This window comes from Talpa occidentalis, unplaced genomic scaffold (genome assembly GCF_014898055.3).
Source record: "Talpa occidentalis isolate TD23 unplaced genomic scaffold, MPIMG_talOcc4v2.1 talOcc4.9, whole genome shotgun sequence".
NCBI classification, from domain to species: domain Eukaryota; kingdom Metazoa; phylum Chordata; class Mammalia; order Eulipotyphla; family Talpidae; genus Talpa; species Talpa occidentalis.
In genome coordinates this window covers 25737877-25752968 of record NW_023605305.1, presented here as the reverse complement: position 1 = coordinate 25752968, position 15092 = coordinate 25737877, and the positions used below count along the sequence as shown (strand labels likewise).

General features: G+C 39.5%; 1 protein-coding gene across 4 annotated transcripts in view; it reads left to right on the top strand.

Moving 5' to 3' along the window:
• Positions 1-15092, top strand: part of HIVEP3 (HIVEP zinc finger 3) — a 375474-nt gene that overhangs the window by 48682 nt on the left and 311700 nt on the right. Inside the window, exons 1-2 of one of the 4 annotated variants that reach the window (XM_054691192.1) lie at positions 7716-7738; positions 7842-7936. The exons of the other annotated variants lie outside the window; for them this stretch is intronic. The gene's annotated coding sequence lies outside the window, so the exon portion shown is untranslated. Of the gene's footprint in view, positions 1-7715; positions 7739-7841; positions 7937-15092 lie in introns of those variants that run through there. 4 annotated transcript variants of the gene reach the window in all.

The window sequence follows — 15092 nt, the reverse complement described above, 5'->3', positions numbered from 1 at the left end:
CACCTGGCCAGAGCAGCTATTTCTGTCTTCGAGAGGGAAGCCCTTGGAAAACCCAGCACACTTGTCATCATCGTTAAAGCGTTTAACATTTGACATGAATTTGTATAGCTGGTTCATTGGCAGGGCTGACCTGGAGTGGCTGTAGTTACAGAAACTCCTGGAATGGACTTGTAGGCTGAACGGGCTCTTTGTTGCTGTCATGGAACAGAACCCTGACACCGAAAGTGTGATGGGTCTTGCTCACCATTAGCCTGAATGTCTCCTAAGAACTTGCCCCTGGACTGTTTCATTTCTAATCCTGGCCATCTGCAAGTGGGTCATGGCTGCAGGTGGGCCTGTGGATGCTTGTGAACTTCAGGATCCAGCCTCGCTCCCCTTCAGGCCGTGTGTGCTCGCTTCCTCAGTCTTTCTCCCCAGCAGGCCTCTACCGATGCAAAATATTTCCAGGCTTGGGCTACAGAGAAAAAAATTCAGTGTCATGCTGCCTCTGCTTTTCACTTTCTCAACTGTTATGATTTCCCACAGGAAATTTATCTAAACCTGGGAAGCCACTGACACAAGAGCCTTGCGGTGTCAGCACCAAAGGGGTGATGACTCCCTTGGCGAATTCAGTCTTTGCTGTTGGAGGTGACGCCTGGCTGCCAGTCTAGATCATTTGGAGAGGAGAAGACAAAGTTCCAGGCAGCCTCTCTGTCCTTTTGACTGTGGAAGGGCGCCCAATTCTCCTTTAGTTTCCAGATTGCCACCAGAAATCATTCAAGTCCCAAAGGCCCTTTTCTAGCCCCTAACCCCTGAGTCACTCCTGTATGCGCCCCACCTCCCACAATGATTGTATTTCTCTGTCCATTCGCAATTTTAATTATGCGTTTACTCAATGGGCTTCCCTTCTGGTTAACTTCTCTGGGTAACTCATTAAACCTCTGAGTCACACATTCATTATTAAAGAGGGAAAAAAAATGAAAGAACAAAAAGGAGCTGTGCCCTGGGAGCAGCGTGGGGGTGGATTACTGTGGTTAAGTGTGGCTGAATCTCTGGGGCCTCCATTGGCTCCTGGCCCTGTCTGGGATGTGGCCTGCATTGCCGGTCACCATGCTTCCTGCAGTGAGGTCATTCGTCCTGGTTGGTTTAATATGAATTTTTGCTGTTGCAAGAGACCAGCTTACAGTTTTGGTGAAAGTGCTTCCCTCCTACTTAACTATGCCCTCTGAACTTAGGTGGTCTCAAAACAACAATGGAACTACTAATTAAAAAGGAATTCCAATCTTAACTTGCATCTCTGAAATAACATTAAAGAGAACCAATTCATAACCCACAGAGACTCTTCTTAATATTCCCTTGCCTTCCTTCCACACTTTTCCCCAAACTACCCCGACCTTCCTCCCCACCCCAGTGTACCAAGCTCAGACTTTCCTTCCTCACCAACTCTTTCAGGTCAGTTGTGTGACTTCTTTGGGCCCCTGTCAGCCTTCTGTCGAATAGGGTTTATGTTGTTGTGAAGATTAACATTGCTGTAAGAATAAAATATAAAATATATAAACACATTCTGTAAATATGGTACCTTCTGTAAATGTGCCCCTAAAGATTAGCTTTTCCTTTCATTTTCAATTCAGCATCCTTAGCCTCAATTTTGATTTCCTCTAATGGAAACACTAGAGGAAAAAAACCTAGAAGCTGAGAAAGTCGTTCCTAAATAACAGTAACAATAGCTGTCATTTACTGAGCTTGATGGGTACCAAGAGCTCTCCTGTATTCTTTCAGAGCTTGTCTGTTTAATCCTTATACCACCTGAGGGGTAGTTGCTATTATTAATTCCAATTCACAAAGGAGGAAACCCAGACTCAGGAAGTAACTTGCTGTAGGCCACAGCTAGCAAGAGGTGGAGCTGGAATTCAAACTCAAGCCTAACTGAATTCCAAGACCACGGTTTAATGGTTTATCAAAATTCTGCTTGAGGTGGTGCTGCCAGCCACCAGGAAGGCTGGTGTTTTCTGTGAGTGTTTTGACTCCGAAGGACCATGACCTCTTGGGACTTCTGATGATGCGTGAACTGCCCTTGAAAACAGCTGCAGGGGTGGAGCTGGCTCCACAGTTGGGGTGAAACCAGGGTCCATGCAGAGGTGAAGGCCCTGAAGGCCTCCTTGGTATTCAGTCAGAGACAGAGAGAAATGCATTTTTCTGCAAAGGTTGGCATTTATTTCTTAATAATCAGTTAAAAATTTATGCAGCCTCCCTAATCAGCAAAACAAAGGCTTTCTGTACTTTTATGTGTGCTAGAAACTACTAATGAGTTCTTGGGGATTTAACACTGACTCTAGGATAAGAAGTCGAAGCCAGTATATCTGCAGTCAGTAAAAACAGACTTGGCCAAAATACTTTGGCTATAAGGGAACCTGTAAATATTCCACATGTCCAGTGATGCCCCTGTCCTGGAGAATTTGAGGGTGAGATGAGGACATGCAGAGGCTGCCCAGGTGCCATCCCCCATCCCGGATGACCTGGACCTTCCTGGGTAGGCCCGGTGCCCTGCTGGCAGGCCTGTCACTGGGTAGTCCTCCATCTGAGGGTCCCCTGTCAGGGTAGAATCCCAGTTAAGTAACTCAGCTGTGCCAGGGGCCAGGATGTCATGTTGAGCTTTGCACCAAGTTTAAGGGCCAGGGATTCCTGGGTTCCAACAAGTCAGCAGCACGAGCAGCTGTCCCAGACGGGAACACTGTGACTGATGCCTGGTTCTGTGCACACAGGACTCACTTCCAGTGCTGATTCATTGCTGTTCTCTCCTGCTGTCCAACGTCTTCCTCCTTACTTTCCCTCCTTCATCTGCTTTATTCTTCTCTTTTCTCTTTCTCCTCATCTTCCTTTTATTCACTATATAAGTATATATAACATGAGAATGTGTCAAGAAAATTTGTCAGGTCATTCATTCATTGCTCAAACAGCTATAGTATACTTTACACTGATGATTTTAAAAACACTCAGTGTGACATGAACAGGAACCTAGGCTGTGCTTTGGAAGACACAAATTCTGACTCTGGCTCTGCCACCACTTACTGCAGATTTCACGCCCCTAACCCCACCATCCCTACTGTCCTCCTTCCAGTACTTAATTGCCTCTATAGTCAAGGCCTTCAGTGTGTCTTTCTGTACTCTCAAAGTGGCAAGAGGAAAGCAAACCCATGCATTTGTAATATGGGGTTTCCAATGCAGTGAGGAGCAGGAACCAGGGGATTATAACCTGCAGATTACATTTTAATGATTTTTTTCTCTTCTTCCCATGTCATTCAGATATGATTCGAAGTTGACTGACTAGTAAATATCCCTCAGTTTCTGGTCAGCTATATCACATGCTTAAACAGAGAATATATTATCTTGTTAAGGAAGTACCTCTTTTATTTATATGAACCAAATAAGGTCATTTGCTGTAACAACAACTCCAAGTATTTAAGATACGGAGTTTTAGTTTTTTAATTGACACCCTTTACTTTTAGAGCAGATTTAGGTTTATAGAAAGCTGATTTGGAAGTACAAAGAGTTACCACTTACCCTTTCCCCCTTCCCACCAGCCCCCCTATTATTTACAGCTTGTATTTGTATGCCACAGATGCTGAGTTTTACCAAGGGAAAGTAAATCCTTCCCAGGTGATTTCTCAACCTCAATAGTAACTCACAGCACAGTGATTTTTCCAGTGGGAATGGAGAGGAAAGATAGTGTTCTACTCATAATCATAGAAGAAAATATTATGGATCAATGCCAATCCACGGCTTTGATTAAGAACAGTCATCAAAATCTTAGAAACACCTTTTAAATTAATCAGCTATGTGTAACTCCTGATTATAAAAAAAATCTCTAGGGGACATAGTAGTCCCAGAGTAGAATGCTTCTGTTGAAAATACTCCTAGAGGGAGAGTGTGGTACTTTGTTTTCAGTAAAAAGTCAACTCTTTCTTCCTTAGATGACCCTGAGTGGTCATGTCTGAGAAGATGGCCTTGGTTAAAACTATGTTATATTAATAAAAGATACTAAAAGGTCAGCATTGAAAGATATTCCCATGACTCATTTCTTTGTTTTTTTTTTTTTATTTTTAGAATTGTAGTAAAATCTGCATTACATAATCTTTGCCATTTTAACCATTTTTCAGTATGGGGTTCAGCGGCATTAGGTACATGTGTACTGTTGCACAACCATCACTTCCATCCATCTCTACAAGGCTTCCATCTTCCCAAACAGAAGCTCCTTAGCCATTAAAAAGTAACCCCCCATTCTCCTCATCTCCAGCCCCGACAACTGCCATTCTGCTTTCTGTCTCTATGAATTTGACTACTCTTAGGAAATTCATATAAGTGGAGCCTTAGAGTATTTGTCCTTCTGAGACGGACTTATTTCACTTAACATAATATTTTCCAGGTTCATCTCTAATATGGTATGGGACAGAATTTCCTTCCTCTTTAAGGCTGAAAAACAATCCATTGTATGGGTATCTCATAATTTGTTTACCCATTCATCTGCAGTATACTTGGGCTGCTTCCCTTATTGTCTTTGTTTTGCAACTAGAAAGTTACTCTTCAGCCAGGTATTTTATATGTCATTGAAGAGATATTTTATATATCATTAAAGAGCTCTGACTTCCTTGAATCTTCAAAATCAACATAAAATTTCCAGCCACTAGCTTTCAGCTGCCAGAATTGTCACCAGTTTGTGTTATGGTAGCTGTAGAGATTGAGCACTGTAGGGCTCCAAAATTAGTCAGAGGTAGATTCTGTTTTCAAGAGGTGTCTGGTATAGCTGGGAAAATAAATAGGTTACTCAAATAATATTAATAGTTTCTATGTGAGTAGAGTAAATTGGATGTGGGGTGGAGTGGGCATCAAGAGTAAGATTGGAATGGTTGTCTGGGGAAGACTTTAGAGAATACTGAAACCAGGCTGAGGAGTCTGAAATAGTGATGGACACCTAATGGGAATTAAGGGTTTTTTGTGAACTAATTGAATATAGCATTCTGTATGTTCCAGATATAACAAAGAAGTCAGTTATTATCACTTTCAACATTTAAAAGTATGCTGAAGTGCCTACATATTTAAAGCTCAGTTACATATTTTATTAGAAGTGGAAATAGGGAGCAAAGAATGGTAGAACATATGGTAGTATATCAGAAATGCTATTATGAATAAAATAGTTTTGCGTTGATATTAATATATATTAGCTTATATATATGGCTCAGATATAATCTTTATTAATATCTTGATTAATATTTTAAATAGAAATGTTGATACTCTAGGTTAGGTACCCTAGTCTAAAGTAAAATGGTCAATAATGTGATTGAATTTTCAATAATGAAAATCCACCAATAATGGGAATTGAATAATGGCACATACAGATGATTTGGAAATTGCAGATATGTGCACTTAGCTGAATAACCTCGAGCATGTCCTATACCTTAGTTTTCTCAACTCCAAAATAAGAAGATTGTTCAATCTGTAAGGTATTTCCCAGCTACACCTGTGTGTTTCTGTGATAAATCAAAGATTTCTAATGCTATGGTCCTAATGTTTGCTCTTTAAGTGCATGCCCTATTTTATTAAAAAACAACAGCAACAAAATCCTGGTAAACCCTAAAGGAAAACATCCATTAGATAAAGAAAGACAGAATTATACAGCCCTGTACCCGCTTCCTGTATTGGTAGACTTATTGGTCCTTCTAGCAAGGAGAGGAGGTGTAGCAATTACTTAAAAATAAATAAATAAAGGAGGAAGGAAGGAAGATCAAAGGGAAAGGAGAGAAGCACTTCCTCCCAGAGGTTGTGCCCTCCTATCTTCCACCAGTCTCGTCAGCACCTGACTGGTGGACAGCACCAAATCTCCTCTTAAATTCTCTCCCTTCTAAACTCGGTTCCTGGAGTTCACTGAGAAAGCAGTTTTCATGCATTAAATAAATAAGATGAAAGCAGGGGAGGTCACACAAAGGGCTTCATAGATAATGTTCTAGACCTTAAATTGGGTGCTGGTTTCAAGAATGTCATCTCTCCCTTATGTTTTATATAATAATACCCATTACACAAATTCTTTTGTATCTGTCAACTTTTCCATCATAAAATTAATTAATTAAAATTGTGTATTATATTAACATAAAATGAAGAGACATTTTCATTTAACAGGATCCCTCCTATTCCGGGGCAATAATTAAGAGAAAATTGCCTGTCATTCCTGTCATTCCTAAAGAGTTTCAGTAACAGATCCTCCTCCCTCTATAATGCAAAAAAAAAAAAAAAAAAAAAGATGAGGAAAGCCAGTAAGGTAGTTGTAAAGATCCCATGTGAGTACAAGAATGTGAACAGGAAAATAGCAGGTACTCCTTATTTTTATGGGACTAGAAAGACCACTGGGATATGACAGGTTTGTGAGAAGTTCCATAAAACAGAGGTCAAGAATCTTAAGACAGTGTCAGATGAGCACTCACTCTTAGAGTGAAGCCTGAATCCACTCCCCTATTTTTGTATTAAGTTTATAAATATGTGTCTAAGAACCAGGTTGTCACTGACAGAAAACAAAATCTTAGGCAGACTTTTTTATTGTGTGAAGGTCAAGAATGCTTTAACTGTAGGTTTCACCATTTGCATCTCTGATCTTTGGTTTTTATGCCTGAGGAAAGGTCCAGGGAACCACTAACTGTTCAGACCCTTCTTTTTAGAACTATTGTTTATTTGTCAGTTCACATCCTTTCTTTGTATTTCCACTAGGCAGTCTGACCCATGAAGAAACTTTCTCTGGTTTGGTTACTCTGGATTATCCAGGTTCCCCAATCACATTACTTCACCTCCCCTGGCCTCCCTCTTTCTCCTGCCTACTTTCACATTCATCCCTGGCTTTCAGCACATGTTTATCAAGACCTCTATGTGTCAGTCACTGTTTTGGGCGCTGGGGGTAGAAGAATGAAACCTCATAGCTGTGCCTTGGACTAACTGTACCTTGGACTAATGCAGGTTACAGCATGGTAGGGAGAAGGAAGATATCAAGCAGATAGCTAAAGAAACTGACTTATATATTTTGGACAGAGAAGATGAGGTACTTGAGAAGCAATTAACAGTGTGACCTACTTTAAACTGAGTGATCAAGGAACTCAGCTTTGAGGAGATGGCATGTAAATTGCTACTTGAGGGAGCAAGTAAGTGATGAGAGGACAGAAAGTGGGTATGTGAAACAAGGAAGAATGCCAACAATAGTGGTGGTGCCATGTTCTGGACACATACTGCGGTGTTAACGGAAAAAAGCTAGTTAACTTTCCCACATATGGGATACTCTCTTAGTAAGGTTACTGACATGGATGGAAGTCTGTGGTCTGTTGTTCAATGAACGTATAGTATGGTTCTCCATGTGACTGTCCGTGGTGTCCACCAGGACTCTTCAGGTGCAAGTCCTAGGAAGCCCAATCAGCCCTGCCTTACATTTCTGGAAAGACTGTAGGTGTGGCCACCATTTGGCCCTGCTTTATCATCTGGGGTTCAGTGTTTTATTATTGGGTTCAATGTTCTAGACCAGTGCTGTTCTATAGCCGGGAGCCACACACGCCACTTCAATATGTAACCAACAAAAATTATTTGTGAGATAGTTTACAATCTTTTTTCATACCAAGTGTGTGAAACCCAGTGTGTCTTTAACTTTTCCATCATGTCTCAATTTGTAGGAGTCCCATTTCAAGTGCTCAGTAGCCTTATACATGTGGCTCCTGGGAACCAAGTTGGACAGGTAGGTCAAGGCTTTTCTTAGTCTTCTAATTTTAATACCTAGAGAATAGTTAGATTTAGTCTCCTTAGAACTCTGAACTTCTGTGTATCTTGCTCTCTTCAAGAGTCTTGTTGAACCAACATTGTAACCAGGAAGAAAATGATGTACCAATGGTTTAGGCCCAAATCACATGCTGTACCCCAGAAGTGCACAAGAGGGGTAAGCCCCCCAAACTTAATTTATGGGATAGACATTTGTTATTATAGGCCACTTGGTATTCATTTGTCTGCCCTGGGATGATGTGTTTGGGAATTCTGTTCTCTCCACATGGAGGAAGACAGGAAGGTAGACTGTCAATGAAAATTATGTCTGGGGAGTGATAGTCTAAGGATTTTAAAGGGTACCACTTTTCTGTTTTATGTATTTTCACTTTTTGTTTCTATTATATACTATTTTAATTTTTTTGCTTTTACTGAAGAAGATAAGCTCAGGTTGACCCATTCTAAAAAGGTTAAGGCCAAATGGGGGAATGGTCTAATACAGGGTTGACCAAATGTTTTGGTTTGCCTTGGCTAACTCCTGTTATTATAGTGTAATTATTAATAGAACTCACCTCACCTCCAAAGTATCCCAGCATATGATCAGGGCATATGATCGTACATTCTAATATTTTGAATTTATGATGCATGTTGATAAGGTGAATTCAAACAATTAAAACAGTTCTTGAATTAGTAGGATGGTGTGACAGAAACACCTTCAGGTCCAACAAAAGGCATTCACATCTTGTATTTCTACTTCCTCAGGGAGTGAGGAAATATTAATCAAACCAGAAGGTGGTTCTCTGAAAAGATCACTGAAATTAATAAACATCTAGCCAGACTGACTGACCACTGAGATGGCCTACAAACAGTGCATCCAAGTAAGAGTAAGCACACCCAGGGCTCAGATCTTGCTTTCTAACTGCCATTACCCAGTAAAAGGAACCAGGACTCCCTGGAACAGGAGATTCTAATGCAGGGCAGGAAAAATATTAAATGATCCTGGAGCACCTTGTGGTGTCACCCAGTAAGAAAGTGCTTTTCAGTGACAACAAACAGCAATGGGAGTATGTCAAATACAGGTGTCAATGTGAAAGAACCCTCAGTGTTCAAAGATGGAAAAAGTTAGCTGGGAAATTACTAAGGATGTGTTAAGCTATAACTCAATGAATAAAATAAATATCTGAATCTAGAATGGTAAAAATAAAAGTTGAATAAGCTGGTTATTTAATGGGGAGAAAGGACAGCTCTTCCCTTTGCAAGAATTCCAGTTAATAAATAGAAAGAAATGAGGCAAATAGAAAATCACCATTAGAACACCACAAAATTGCAATCAGGTCACCAAATGAATGCTAAAACTGTGGCTGAAAGTTTAAGGAGAAGCAAGACATTTCCATTATTTCAACATTCATCAATGACAAAGGCAAAAATAATAATTTTCAGTGGTAAAACCTGGCAGACTACCTTAACCAAGGTATCCAGGTTAATATCACCAGTAATAAGACATACTGATATTAGCCCCTTTCCCTGATTGGATGTAGTGAGAAGGACTGTAACTTCTGTGGCATTCTTGCCCCAAATCCATAACCCCAGTCTACTCATAAGTAAACATCAGGCAAACCTAAATTGAGGGATGGTCTGCAAAGTACCTTACTCTTCTAAGGTGCCAAGGGCGTGAAAGTCAAAGAAAGATTGAGGAATCGTCACAGGTCAGTGGAGACCAAGAAGATCAGACAAAGCCAGTGTGGAGTCCTGAATTGAAGTTTGGAACAGAAAAAGGGCAGTAGTGGAAAAACCTGGTAAAATTAGAGGAAAATCTATAGTTTAGATTTAGTAGTACCGTAGTGATATCAATTTCCTGGTTTTGATCATTGTGCTGTGGTTATGTAAACTGTTAACGCTGGGTACAGGATATGTTGGAATTCTTCATTCAGTCTTCACAGCTCTTTGTTAGGTCTAAAATTAATATATATATATATGTATGTATGTATGTATGTATATATATATATATATATATATATATATATATATATATGGTGAAACAATCCTGAAGGAAAGAAGCAAAGGCTCCCTTGTGCTGTAAGAACATAGTGTGGGCATCTTCATGGGGTAAATGAGACTTGAACAAGCTAATTATTTACGAAGATCTTACATGCTACGTTGGTCCCGATGATTCACTATACTCTTGGGGGCAGCGTCTGAGAATTACTGTGATAGGACCACTGGACTTGACTCATTTGAAGACACCCTGCTTTTAGGGACATTCTTTCCATTGTTCTGTATCTTACTTTGGTTATTTTATCCTCTCTCAACTAGGTTTTGGAAGTGATGAGGATCTTAGAATACTTTTAAAACACCTGCTTTTTTCAAAAGCTAATTTTCTTTTTCCCTAAGAAAGATGAATTTTCTTTTTTCTTTCTTTTACTGAGTGTGAACATGAAGGGTACGGGGAGGGTGTGAAAACTTGCAGTTCATCTTCTAATTCCTACTGTTTCTAGCCAATACACCTTTTATTTAAAAACTGTATTTACAGGGATGCTTGATATTCCAGATTTCTTTCTTTTTTTTTTTTTCAATTATGTTTACTAAGGTGACATTGGTTTAAAATGGTATATATTTAGGGGTATAAGTCCACACCTCCTCAAATATATGTTATCACACCATGCCCAGCACCAAAACCCCAATGATCCTTCACCATAGCCTCAATGGACACCCTTCCCACATTGCTTCCCATTCACAACCCTCCCCTTCTGGTGGCCTATTTCTGCAGTCAGATTTCTAGGATTTGTATCATCTGTTCCTTGCTTCTTTCCTTTATATGCTACATGAGTGAAATCATCTTGTATTTGTCTTTCTCCTTCTGACTTATTTCACTTTGCATAATTGCCTCCAGTTCCATCCTTGTGGCTGCAAATAGCAAGATTACATCTTTTTTTCCCATTGGTGAGTCATATTCCATGGTGTATATTTCCATAAATTTATCCACTCACCTGTCATTGGGCACTCAGGTTGTTTCTATAGCTCAGCTATTGTAAATAGCTGTGACATTCCTTGCTGTGAACATAGGAATGCACATATTCCTTTGAATATATGCTTTATATATATTTTCAGGTAGATACCTTTGAGGGGGGATTGCTGGATCATGTGGTGAATACTCCAGTTCTCTTTTGTTTATACTGTGCTGTTTCACACGTTTTGCTCTTTGCTGGGCCTCAGGCATGTTTCTGACCCTAGGTGAATGTGATAAATTACATGTAATTTATGGTATTTATTCATGATCTTTGCTAGTCAGAGCTCTTTTCCAGTCTGATCCTGCTCCTGTAGTTCTTTAGATTCTTTGGAGTTGTGGCTTCAGATACACATTTTAGGAGTTTCCCATGTTTATCCTAGCAGTGGGCTGTCCATCCTTTGCCGTTGCCTATGGGTCCCCAGAAGAGACCACCCCTGTCCTTGCACCCTGTACACTCACATAGAGTTTATCCAGCCAGGAAATGGAAACTGCCTAGAAACCACGTGGTCACATGAGGGGTGCTGCATGCACTGTCCCGATGCATGATAGTCTGTGCCTAGGGTACTCACTCGGATGTGACTGCCATGTTAGTGTCTACCTAGGGTAGGTTTTCTCCCCAGATCTGAGGAGCACCTTTTGTACTGTGACATACTCCTTTTACACTGGAAGCTCCTAACACTGGAGAACCTCACCCCACCCCATGTCTTTTTTTTTTAAAGAAAAGATTTATTTTTTTTTTTTATTTAAAAGACCTGGGGTATAGACCAGAGGTGCGTGTGTGTGTGTGTGTGTGTGTGTGTATATGTGTATGTGTATGTGTGTGTGTGTGTGAGAGAGAGAGAGAGAGAGAGAGAGAGAGAGAAAGAGAGAGAGGATTCACCAGAGACAGAGTGGGGAGCAGAACATGCAGAGCTATTGAAATACACTGCTGAGGGGAGCAGCGGGTGAGTCAGGAGAGCTCTGCTGCACCATGTGGGTCAGCTCCCTGGCTGGGCATCAAACTCTCGCAGAAGTGACTGGTGATAGCTTGATAGTTCTAAGACTTTAACCCCTGCACCACCAGGGAGGCCCACCCCATACCCTGTCTTAATGCTTTCTTGGAAGAAAATTATTATCAACATTGGACTTCCCTGATTCTTGAATGAAAAGTCATCCTGACAAAGCCACATCTTCATCTGTGAGAAAGCAGAGTTGCACTCCAGGAGTCTGGTACTGAGCAGGGTCTTTGCCTCTTTCTGGCAGAGGCAGAAAACCCCTATCCCTGTACCTTTCAACTTTTCTTTGTCAGCACTTAGCCAATTCTGAACATGTTATGATTTTAATATACTAATCTATGCCTGTAACTTTCAGACTCCACCATCTGTTAGAATACCACTGTATGACATCTGTTGGTTTTGTATCCAGACCTGGTAAAACTTTATAGGCCCATAGATTTCTACAGCTGAAACCAGCAGTGGTTTCTCAATAGGATTGTCAGAAATACCTGCAGAGCTTTAAAGATGTATCTATGCCAAGACCTTCCTGTGGGCACTTGAAGACACCTATATTTTCTCAGAGTTCTACAGAGATTTTGAAATGCATCCCCCGCGAAGATCCTCAGGCTGCCAGGGACTTTAACTTACATATTTCTTAGTTTATCTTAATATTTATTTTTTGTGTCCATAAGTTCATGACTATACTCCTGAAAGCACTGATTCTAAACAGGGTCAGGGATTTTTCTCTCCTATCTTAAAATCACCACTGCTGTACAGTCTGTGTGCCTCCTGGCCACATTCACCATCTGCTTGGGGTTGCTGAGGTCCCGGATGGCTCCTCATCTTACATAGGAGGAGCTGGGAGAAAGGTTCAGAACCAGGGTTGGTAGATTTTGTTTGGTGTGCATGTGACTTTAGATACAAAATTATTTATTTTTGGGTAACCAGAAGCAAGGAGGACATTACTTTGGCTGATTTTTTTCTGCGTTGGAAAGCAACCCACCAAATAGGTGGAATGATTGTAAGGGAGTGGGACTTGAATTAGCTCTTTGTTTCTTAGACATGATCCCAGTGCCCATCCTGACCAGTGAAAGCTTCTCTAAGGAAGATAAAAGAAAAGCACCATTAAACTCCATTGACGCTCATCCTGCTCATCCTGCTCAGCATACTGAGAGTTATCTGACCTTCCCTCTAGTGGGCAGGCCATCCTTCTGGGCATTATTCAGGAACTTCTTTCTGCCTTCATCATGTCATTTTCCTTCTTTATCTTTGGAAGAGGAAAGAGCAGAAAGCTGGAGTCAAATGGACTCAGGTTTTAATTCTCATGCCCGTATTTACTGGACTGCGTGCCGTCAAACAGGAACATATGCCTCATAGTCATCACCTGCAAAAAAGTGGAAAATCTGCCTTAGATGTTTGGATGCCTTAGGTGGTAAGGATGACACAGCCCTGTTTTATAGGGAAAGGAATCAAGGCAGAGAAGGATTAAGCAATTGACTCGAGGTCCCGCTGCATGTGAGCCTACTTGGCCTAACTCTACTCAGCCTGCCCACTCCTCAGTCCCTCTGCTGTGTGGCTCTGCAGGGCACCAGCACACACACTGTCTCTTGATGGCCCAGCATAGAGGTTTCTAAAAATACTGTCATTGTCCTGCACTGGACTCTGCTTGAATTAGGTTCTTGGACTACTTTTATCTTTGATGCTAAACCCTCAAGAAATGTTGGCAACACAGTCTTCAGGTATCCAAAGAGAAGTGAGCACACATGGACTTAGGCGAAGAGCAATTTGCATGGGCTATGCCTTGTTTGTGTAAATTGAACCTATTTTGTATAAGGTATGAATGAGAAGTAATACTTAATATTTTTCAAGAAGCCAGCCTGACATTTTTTGTTGAATAATACATTCTTTCCCCTGTTGATTTAAAATTCAGTTTTTATCACTTATCTGTCATATAGTAAACACTGTGCTTGAATCTGTTCCTTAACTTCATTCTGTTCCATCAGTGCATTTTGTAGGTTTCTGCAATTGTGCTATACTATTTTATTTACTGTAACATTAAAGCATATATTTATAATTGCAAAATTCAAACTCCCTTTAGTCTCCTTTTTCAATTTTGTTGGCTAATGGCTCTCCTGCTCTTTTTTCTGTCAGGTATTTAAGTTTACAAATATTCCTTATTTTGATTTTAATGTAGCCTTGGGAAGAGAGGCGAGAGATGGAATTGTGTGCTTTCTCATTCTGTTTTTATTTGAGTAGTTTTACTCATACATCTTCACTAAGACTTTCCAAATTTTTGTAACATCATATGGAAATTTAATCCAGATTATTTTTCTGTATGTGGGTGTATGTATGTATATATACGTATATATCTGGAATTTTATATAATATAGGTATAACATAATTATGTATATTGACATATGTAGCCACATATACTAATGTATAGTACATATGATATATAGTATATATATCAAATATGTAATCCAATAATATATTGGTGATATATAATTAATTACATATAATATATAATAACCTGATTATAAATTATAGGATAAATAAAATATCATACAATTATAAAATAATATAAAATAATATATAACTTATACTACAGAATATATATTAATATAGATAATATAAGTATATAAGATGAATATGTAGAATATCATTAGCAATATAGTAATATTGATATATTATGTAATATGACTATATATTGTATGTAATTATATATAATATGATATTTTATAATTATATATATTGCAAGTCTTTTTTCTTACAATTAAATTAAAATTTCCTACCATATTGTCAATTATTTTATACTTAGCTCTACATTTTTTACTTTATTCCTCATATCTTTTTATATAATGCATGTTCTCTTTTCTTGAGCTTATTATTTTAACTTAATTTTTCTTTGAGTAGACTAGATCTTCAGGTAATTTTAAAAAATCTAATAAAGTGTATTTGGGTGCTATAATTTCTGTCTTTGAACATGCTTTTCTTTTGTCATTACATATGAGGTAAATTGTTCTTTGGCAACTGGTAGAATTCTTGGGGAACAATAATATTCCATTATTATTAAAGTTGTGCCAACTGCCTTTTAGCAGAGTGTTACAGATGAGAAGTATGATGCCAGTCAGATTTTCTTTCCTTGTAAGCAGCCTGATTTTCCTCCCCAGTCAGGAAACTTGTCCTTATTTCCCTTTTATCTTGGAATATCTGACTACAACTAGGATTGCGTGCGTAGTGCTCCATGGGCCCACGTGCTCTAAGGCAGGAAGTCTTTCTTCAACTCAAGGAAATGTTCTGTTCCTTCTCTGGTTATTGCTTTCCCAATTCAATAGTAATGTTTTAGAATTCCT